The sequence below is a fragment of the Rhynchophorus ferrugineus genome, unplaced genomic scaffold (genome assembly GCF_030347505.1).
Source record: "Rhynchophorus ferrugineus isolate W39M unplaced genomic scaffold, kcgeb_rfMv2 rfM644, whole genome shotgun sequence".
Classification (NCBI taxonomy): Eukaryota; Metazoa; Arthropoda; class Insecta; order Coleoptera; family Curculionidae; genus Rhynchophorus; species Rhynchophorus ferrugineus.
In genome coordinates, this window is record NW_027473221.1 from 17,819 (window position 1) to 27,500 (window position 9,682).

Sequence of the window (9,682 nt, forward strand, 5' to 3'; positions counted from 1 at the left end):
TCAGTCCTCCGTTCGGCTCATATCATATAGGGTACGCATTAAATGAGAGCGACCGCCAGACAGTTAAAATACGCGAACGAGAAGCATACGCACGTACGTAACTTTGTCAAACGAATCGTGATTAGAACGTTCTTATAAGAAAATTAAGAAATTATATCAGAATGTCGGACGTCGATATTAGCGGACAAGCGGTTTCTCCTTCGTCGAATCAAGGGAGTGGAGGAAATTCCGCCGCCGTTGTTAACGCATCGTCAACAGGCACACCGGCCGGGTCGAATTCATCTTCGGTGTCGGCTACGGGAGCCGCATCAGCTACAGCCGGTAGCGCAGGTTCGTCTGCAGGAGGGAAGAAAGAAAAATCCACTTCGAGCAAGGCGAAGAGTTCTAAATCGAAAGTTAGTCATCCTCCGATCGCTGATATGGTAACGAGTGCAATTAAAGGATTGAAAGAGAAAGGCGGAACTTCCTTCAGAGCTATTAAAAAATACATAGCGGCCAATTACAAAGTGGATGCTGACAAATTATCGCCCTTTATAAAGAAATATATAAAGACGTGGATCGCTTCGGGTGTTTTGGTACAAACGAAGGGCAAAGGAGCTTCCGGATCATTTAAATTAGCGGCTTCGGCACGTAAAGCAGGAGGTACGACAGCCGCAGGTACGAAGAAAAGAAAAACGGCCACTGCCAAAACCGGACAGAAAAATAAACGAAAACCAGTAGGAGGTGCCGCGACAGCTACGACAGCCGGTGGTAAAAAAGCGTCTGCCAAAAAAACCTCAGAGAAAACGGAAAAAAAGACGACCGCCGCCTCCGCCTCAACTAAGAAAACCACAGCTAAAAGTAAGAAAGGTGAATCTGCAACTTTGGCCGAGAAAAAAGCTTCTGCCAAAAAAGCCGTCGAAAAGAAAACAGGAAAGAAATCTACCGCCGCCACGACTACGTCCGCTTCCAATGCCGCCGCTAATAGTTCATCTTCGAAAGCAGCAAAAAGCAACACGGCCGCAAGATCCCCGAAATCGCCTTCCAAAGCGAAAAAATCTAATAAAGCCGGACCTACGAAAAAGCCCAAGGCGCCTAAACCGAAAAGTGCTAAGACGACGACCTCAACTGTTCGTGTTGCCGCTGGTGAAGGTGCGAAAACTAAAAAACCAGTATCACCAAAGAAAAAGAAATAAAACTATTTCTACTACGTATGACGATATATTAAACAGGCGACACATTTCATCGTCAGATCAAGAAGACACGGAGTTGAAAATTACAAATATCCCGACACTCCTGGACGTGCTACGACTTCCCTAAAAAATACGTTCGTCCAAGACCGTATTTTTTTAATAGAAAAAAAAACGGTTCTTTTCAGAACCACAATATAACTTTATAAAAGAAAGAATATTTATATAATTTATTTATTATCTTATTATTACTTAAATGATTATTTTCTAGATAGAGCCGTAACTAATTAGGGAACCGATCGATCGATACTCTAAAACAGTAATAAAGGAATATTCAGTACAGATCAGATTATTTATAAATTTTCTAGTTAATATTTATTCTTTAATAAGAACGCGTATTCTAACTTCTTTTTTATACGATTTTGTTGGCCCTGAAAAGGACCGATATTAAAGGGCGTATGCAAAACTTTAAACGGTTTGCGTTATCTATTTGGTTTTGCTGTCTGTCTTTTTAGGCAATAATACTGCTTGAATGTTAGGCAAGACGCCGCCCTGGGCAATAGTAACGCCAGATAACAGTTTATTCAATTCCTCGTCGTTTCTGATGGCCAATTGTAAATGCCTAGGGATAATCCTTGTTTTCTTGTTGTCTCTAGCGGCGTTACCCGCCAACTCGAGAACTTCGGCCGCCAGATATTCCATTACGGCAGCTAAGTAAACGGGAGCACCGGCCCCTACGCGTTCGGCATAATTTCCTTTCCTTAGAAGTCGGTGAATACGACCGACAGGAAATTGTAATCCCGCACGATTGGAACGAGACTTCGCCTTTCCCTTCACTTTTCCGCCTTTACCACGTCCGGACATGTTAATCTCGATCGTTGTTAGATACTGCTCACCTTTAAATCAAAAACGGTACTGGAAATTTCTTACAGATCGGCCTGGAATTTTGTCCGCGAGCCAAACTCGTTATATCATACGCGACCAATCAGACTCTAACTCGGGCTATGGGCGGGGCTTAGAAGTGTTCCTTCGAATGTTATAAGTTCTAGAATTAAAGGCATTTTTTTAGTTAAGTACTCTTTGAGGTACGTGAGACGTCGGGATTTTTATTTCGAAATGCCACCGAAGACAAGCGGTAAGGCGGCCAAGAAAGCCGGAAAAGCCCAGAAAAATATCTCTAAGAGCGACAAGAAAAAGAAGCGCAGGAGGAAGGAAAGCTATGCGATTTACATATACAAAGTTTTAAAGCAGGTTCATCCCGATACGGGTATCTCCAGCAAGGCCATGTCGATCATGAATTCTTTCGTGAACGATATATTCGAAAGGATAGCCGCCGAAGCGTCGCGTCTCGCCCATTACAATAAGAGATCAACGATCACGAGCAGAGAAATCCAAACCGCCGTTAGGTTATTGTTACCCGGTGAGTTGGCTAAGCACGCCGTTAGCGAAGGTACCAAAGCAGTCACCAAATATACCAGTTCTAAGTAAATTAATTCACATACCTATGTGTGTTTCAATATACTACTTACCTGCAAAATCGGTTCTTTTCAGAACCACAATTGGATATACATTTTAAAAAATGAAATGTTAAACAGTAGCTGACATTTTATAAAAACAGAATTTTCAGATATATATATATATATTGTAGTTATTGTATTGAATTATATTATATCATTATAATCTGTTATATAGTAAGTATATAGAATAAGTTTTGTAAAAATGGTACGGCCCGAGATTGTTATTTAAAAATAAGGTAAAGTATTTCTGGAGTGACTTCGAAAATATGTGTATTCATTTTTATTACGTTTATGACTATATGATAATTAATTTATTTTTCCTAACTGTGGCTAATTGTGGATTGTGGCTAATTTCTACACGATAAGTATTAATCACGGGAACGTCTCGAAATGAACAAATAGGAACTGTAATTAATCAAGAATTTAGAATGGAACTATCGTCCTAATATAATGAGGATCGTCAAAGAGAAGATACTTTTTTTTTCGTTTACTAGGTTGACCTTGCTTGGGGACAGTGGAACTCAGTGGAAAATCGCTGATGGTGGGTGAGGAGGATAGGCCTGTGGTCAGAATCGATATCTTGGAGTACTTGCAGGTCAGAGGCTTGATTCGAATTTTGATAGATAAAAAAGTCAATTATTGTCGGTCGATTGGAGGAGTAGTGAGTTGGTTCGCTTGGAGCAATAAGCCCAAGTTCCAACTCATCTATTATCCCGGCCGATAGTAATTCTTCCAATAGCTGTGTGGTTGATGGCGTTGAAAATGGCCTGAAAATCTCCTTGGTCATCTGAATATGTTCCGAAGAGTATTTCGCCAATGGAGATCGGGTTCGTGTTCTAGTGGAATCCAGACCAGCCAGACGACTGTTATCTTGAGTTCCCCGTACATGAGTGGGGGGAGGAATTGGTCTTTTGGGTTTGGTTGTTTTTGGAGTAGGTCGGCACTTGCATCCCGAGTAATTTGCGGTGTATGGTTCTCAACAGTTGGTGCATTTCGGCGGGGAATTTCTGTCTTTGGGACTTGACGTAGGCCGGAGTGGCTTTACAGTTGGCCGATGAATGACCGTAGAATTGGCAGTTAAAACGTTGAACGCGCCTGCCGTTGCCGCGCTGGGCTTGGACTTTTACCACCTGATTCATTAGGCGGTCGACCGCGAAGATACGGCGTTCCTCTCGAGGAACCGACCAACATGGATTGGATTGAAACCGAGCTTCATGAGCGCGGTTCGGACTTCGAGTTACCATTACGTCGAGAGAGAAATATAATATATTAGCTGACCCCGCAGACACTCCGTACCCTGTACTCAATGGATAAATAAAGGATTCATTCTATCAAATTCTTCGTTCAAATCACTTTCGAATCATCCTTAGGAACATTCTGATATCGGAAAACCTTATCCGTAGTCGATAAACGATATCTAACGGATGAATTATAGAAAATGGCCAATAAGCGGCAAATATCCGATCGTAAGGGTGCACCATCGTTTCGGCGAATCATTCTTTTGGAATCTTACGTTCTACAAGCAAAACATTTATTCATAGGTATATACCGATAATAACGAACGGGCCGACGTAACAACCTAAAATGTCCTGAAATACGTGAGAACAGTTTTACTCCGATCGCCGTATCGATATGTGACAGTATCCATCCTATGAAGGATCTTTACATTCTACTAGCATAATTTTATGGATCGGAATTTTCCGACTTTTAAAGAACGTGATCGGCAGTCTAGAAACGGCCTGAGGACGTATTAACACGAGAGGTTAAAATTATTGCTTTAGAAGTTCACGTTGTCTAAAGCTAAAGTTTATTCATCGGAACATTCCGATAATAACGAGAACGGGCAGACGTAAAAACGAAAAATTTGCGCAACGTCCGTATAAACGATCTGTTCTAAAACACCCATACATTTCCGATAGCTGGCGAGAGACCCGCGCTTAAATCGTGTGCGCTTCTACGTGGGGCGATACGAGAGACGGATACGACGGGTCGGGTCGACCGGCGCTGTGACACTTTTACCGAGTGGCTTTTGATCAGCGAAGGTGGTATTACATATTATATGTTAATATATAAGATCCGAACCGTATTTTTTTATTTATCTAAATAAAAAGCGTATTTCGTCGTGTTATTATATATTCGTAACGCTCTCGCGATTTTGTATCGTCGTTTCGTTGTTCTTCCTGGTCGGTTTTTTTCGATATATCGGGAAGCGTACGACGACGACGACGGTATCACTGCGAGATCGCGAATTCGGCGGGAACATTCGGCTTCGTTAGAAGAAGATGATCCACGATTCATATGCGATTGGAATTATTATTTTTATGGACGTATCGGTTTTTCATCGGAACGTTCATAAAACAGCAACACATTTTGCGATAGCTCTCTGCTCTCCGAGCGAGAATAAAATAAAAAATCACGAAACGTTTCTCGTACGAGGTTTCCTTGTCGCTTTATATATTTCTATCTAGCGAAGGGTTCGGAGAGAATGTTTTTCGAGGTCTTATAAACGCCGAACGATATTTTGCGGCATCCAATTTTCGACGTAGTCGACGATCGTCGTCGATAATCGAGATAATTGGGTGCCTAGTCGATCGGTTGTGTATAAAAAAAACAAAAGATGTGTCTAAGATGATGATATCGTTTTGTTTTATTAGACAACTAATATTAAAATGTAAGAGCGTGGCGCCTCGGACCGGTTTTTCCGTCGTCTAGGCGCGCTATCATGCACCTCCTTTTTATTAGTCGTCGATATATATTATATATCGTCGTCTTACGCACACGTTTCTTTATAAGTCAAACTTATAAAATAAACTGTGTCTGTATTTGTTTTATCTGCTTCGTGTCGATAAAATAATAAGAACAGTTCCCTGGTTGATCCTGCCAGTAGTCATATGCTTGTCTCAAAGATTAAGCCATGCATGTCTCAGTACATACCGAATTAAGGTGAAACCGCGAAAGGCTCATTAAATCAGTTATGGTTCCTTAGATCGTACCCACAATTACTTGGATAACTGTGGTAATTCTAGAGCTAATACATGCAAACAGAGCTCCGACCAGAGATGGAAGGAGTGCTTTTATTAGATCAAAACCAATCGGTTTCGGGTTCGCGCTCGTCATCGTACAACTTGGTGACTCTGAATAACTTTAAGCTGATCGCACGGTCTCGCACCGGCGACACATCTTTCAAATGTCTGCCTTATCAACTGTCGATGGTAGGTTCTGCGCCTACCATGGTCGTAACGGGTAACGGGGAATCAGGGTTCGATTCCGGAGAGGGAGCCTGAGAAACGGCTACCACATCCAAGGAAGGCAGCAGGCGCGCAAATTACCCACTCCCGGCACGGGGAGGTAGTGACGAAAAATAACGATACGGGACTCATCCGAGGCCCCGTAATCGGAATGAGTACACTCTAAACCCTTTAACGAGGATCAATTGGAGGGCCAGTCTGGTGCCAGCAGCCGCGGTAATTCCAGCTCCAATAGCGTATATTAAAGTTGTTGCGGTTAAAAAGCTCGTAGTCGAATTTGTGTCTCGCGCCGCCGGTTCATCGTTCGCGGTGTTAACTGGCGTGTTTTTCGCGAGACGTCCTGCCGGTGGGCTTAGTCGTGTCGCGTCGCCGTCGCGCGTGCGTTTCGGTCGTGCGTGTTGTGCGCGTCGTGGTTACGACGGCCCAACTCAATCCTGCCGCGGTGCTCTTTACTGAGTGTCGAGGTGGGCCGGCACGTTTACTTTGAACAAATTAGAGTGCTCAAAGCAGGCTAAAATTTCGCCTGAATACTGTATGCATGGAATAATGGAATAGGACCTCGGTTCTATTTTGTTGGTTTTCGGAACCCCGAGGTAATGATTAATAGGAACGGATGGGGGCATTCGTATTGCGACGTTAGAGGTGAAATTCTTGGATCGTCGCAAGACGAACAGAAGCGAAAGCATTTGCCAAAAACGCTTTCATTGATCAAGAACGAAAGTTAGAGGTTCGAAGGCGATCAGATACCGCCCTAGTTCTAACCTTAAACGATGCCAGCTAGCGATCCGTCGACGTTCCCTAATATGACTCGACGGGCAGCTTCCGGGAAACCAAAGCTTTTGGGTTCCGGGGGAAGTATGGTTGCAAAGCTGAAACTTAAAGGAATTGACGGAAGGGCACCACCAGGAGTGGAGCCTGCGGCTTAATTTGACTCAACACGGGAAACCTCACCAGGCCCGGACACCGGAAGGATTGACAGATTGAGAGCTCTTTCTTGATTCGGTGGGTGGTGGTGCATGGCCGTTCTTAGTTGGTGGAGCGATTTGTCTGGTTAATTCCGATAACGAACGAGACTCTAGCCTGCTAACTAGGCGCTTTTTGACATCCTAAAGGCCCGCCGGCCGCGTTGCTTTCGGGTTTCGCGGTTCGTGCGCGGTTTTTACTGTCGGCGTACAAACTATTCTTCTTAGAGGGACAGGCGGCTTCTAGCCGCACGAGATTGAGCAATAACAGGTCTGTGATGCCCTTAGATGTTCTGGGCCGCACGCGCGCTACACTGAAGGAATCAGCGTGTCTTCCCTGGCCGAGCGGCCCGGGTAACCCGCTGAACCTCCTTCGTGCTAGGGATTGGGGCTTGCAATTGTTCCCCATGAACGAGGAATTCCCAGTAAGCGCGAGTCATAAGCTCGCGTTGATTACGTCCCTGCCCTTTGTACACACCGCCCGTCGCTACTACCGATTGAATGATTTAGTGAGGTCTTCGGATCGACACGCGATGGCGTTTCGGCGTCGTCGATGTGTAGGAAAAGATGACCAAACTTGATCATTTAGAGGAAGTAAAAGTCGTAACAAGGTTTCCGTAGGTGAACCTGCGGAAGGATCATTACAGTGTGTTGTTATGCCTATATATATATAATAGGTAAACGTACAAGTCTGTAAAAATCATTGTCGAACGTTAAAGAGCCATCTACGAAGTTCGGAAGTTCCGATCGAATTTCGACGTCGTCAACGTAGCTGTTTTCGGGTACCTATAATATATGGTTTTAAAAGATGTACGCCCGAAAGCGGAGATATATACGATGAAGATGTTGTTATATAGGACGACGAGTAATAATCGTCGGCCTACGACGGATTTCGTTATAAATGGACAAATCGAGCGCAAAATAAAACGATTTTGCCAATTATATTTCTAATCGACGTTTCGATCCTCATATCGACGAACATATACGATGATCGGTAATGTGATTAGTTTACGAAAATCTTATCACCCTTCGTTTGTTTCATTCCAAAAGGGTGAGATTTAGTTTACGAAAATATTGCCAAACTATGATCAGCGTATGCTCTTTTGTTGTCGTACGAGGTGAGACGACGAAAATTTACAACGAACGTCACCATTTCGAGTAGTCTGTCTCCGCTCCTCTCGTTGTGTGTAGTGGAGAAGACGAAAATAAACCGTAAGAGCGTTTTAAAGTCGACGGCGGCTGCGAAAGGGGCGCAAGCGCTGTCTATGACGTGAGCGCGCGTCGTCGTCGTCGTCGTCGTCTTATAATAGAAACGTTTCGATATGCGTTTAAAACCTAACTTAAAAAAAGATTACCCTAAACGGTGGATCACTTGGCTCGTGGGTCGATGAAGAACGCAGCTAATTGCGCGTCAACTTGTGAACTGCAGGACACATGAACATCGACATTTCGAACGCACATTGCGGTCCTGGGATCTCATACCCGGACCACTCCTGGCTGAGGGTCGTATCTCATTTCAAGACTGCTCGGATTTTCTTTGATCTTCGCGATCGACGAGAAATGTCTGAGCGTGCTGAGCGTATAAGCGCGATTCGATCGCGACGTTCTAAAACGTGACAGCGGACCCGTACGTGTGACCTAACTCTCTCGTACGGGTCGTACGAATATGAAAGGGATGAGACGTGTTTAAAACGGTCGTTCGCACGTTTTTGTGATAAACGTAGCGCGCACCATTAATACGATCGTCGTATCCGATAAAATTAGTTTTTAATCGACGTCGGATCGTAGGTGCGTTGTCTCTCGAATACGAGGGAGAAAACACCGTTTTTCGACGGCGCGTCTTTTCCATTCTAAACTTTTATATTTCGTATTGGCTCCTAATCTTCATTATTATGATGATTACGAGCGCCACGCATATTAAACTAGCGACCTCAGAGCAGGTGAGACTACCCGCTGAATTTAAGCATATTACTAAGCGGAGGAAAAGAAACTAACTAGGATTCCCTTAGTAGCTGCGAGCGAACAGGGATTAGCCCAGCACCGAATCCCGCGACCGACATCGGGCGCCGGGAAATGTGGTGTTCGGGAGGGTCCATTATCTCGACGTTACGTCGCGCGTCCAAGTCCATCTTGAACGGGGCAACAGCCCATAGAGGGTGCCAGGCCCGTAGCGACCGTGACTGACGGCGAGAGGATCTCTCCTTAGAGTCGGGTTGCTTGAGAGTGCAGCCCTAAGCGGGTGGTAAACTCCATCTAAGGCTAAATATAACCACGAGACCGATAGCGAACAAGTACCGTGAGGGAAAGTTGAAAAGCACTTTGAAGAGAGAGTTCAAGAGTACGTGAAACCGTTTAGGGGTAAACCTGAGAAACCCGAAAGGTCGAAGGGAGAAATTCATTCGCGGCTCGTAGTAGGCGGCGTGCGATCGCGTGACACGTGACGTTTCGGCGTTGCGCGCGCCTTTCGTACGTCGATCCGGCGACGAACGCGTGCACTTTTCTCCTTGTAGGACGTCGCGATCCGTTGGGCGTCGGCTTAAGGCTCGAGGTGGAGACCGTAGACTGCGGTTCGCGCCGTTTTCGTTTACGGACCCTCGTGTTCGCGGTCGACTCGCTCGACGGTATACCGAATGGTTTAAGGCCGCTACTCGTTAGCGTTCGGCTCGTCGCAAGCGCGTCAGATGCACGTCGGTAATCGGACCCGGTGCCGTTTCCGACCTCTGATGACTGTTGGCGACGAGGTTCTCGAACAGACCTAGACCGATCGGCGACGCTATAGCTTTGGG

The 9,682-nt window shown here is 45.0% G+C and overlaps 3 non-coding genes across 3 annotated transcripts in view; all 3 read left to right on the plus strand.

Annotated features, from left to right (window-relative positions):
- Window positions 1–5,550: 5,550 nt before the first annotated feature.
- LOC143206323 (small subunit ribosomal RNA) lies at window positions 5,551–7,540 on the plus strand. The gene has a single exon (XR_013008304.1). It is a non-coding gene; the product is annotated as a small subunit ribosomal RNA (ribosomal RNA).
- Window positions 7,541–8,248: 708 nt separating this feature from the next.
- On the plus strand, window positions 8,249–8,403 carry LOC143206322 (5.8S ribosomal RNA). Its single transcript, XR_013008303.1, has one exon. It is a non-coding gene; the product is annotated as a 5.8S ribosomal RNA (ribosomal RNA).
- A 419-nt stretch (window positions 8,404–8,822) lies between these two features.
- Window positions 8,823–9,682, plus strand: part of LOC143206324 (large subunit ribosomal RNA) — a 4,098-nt gene continuing 3,238 nt past the window's right edge. Inside the window, exon 1 of the ribosomal RNA XR_013008305.1 lies at window positions 8,823–9,682. This exon is cut by the window's right edge and continues 3,238 nt beyond it. This is a non-coding gene — a ribosomal RNA (large subunit ribosomal RNA).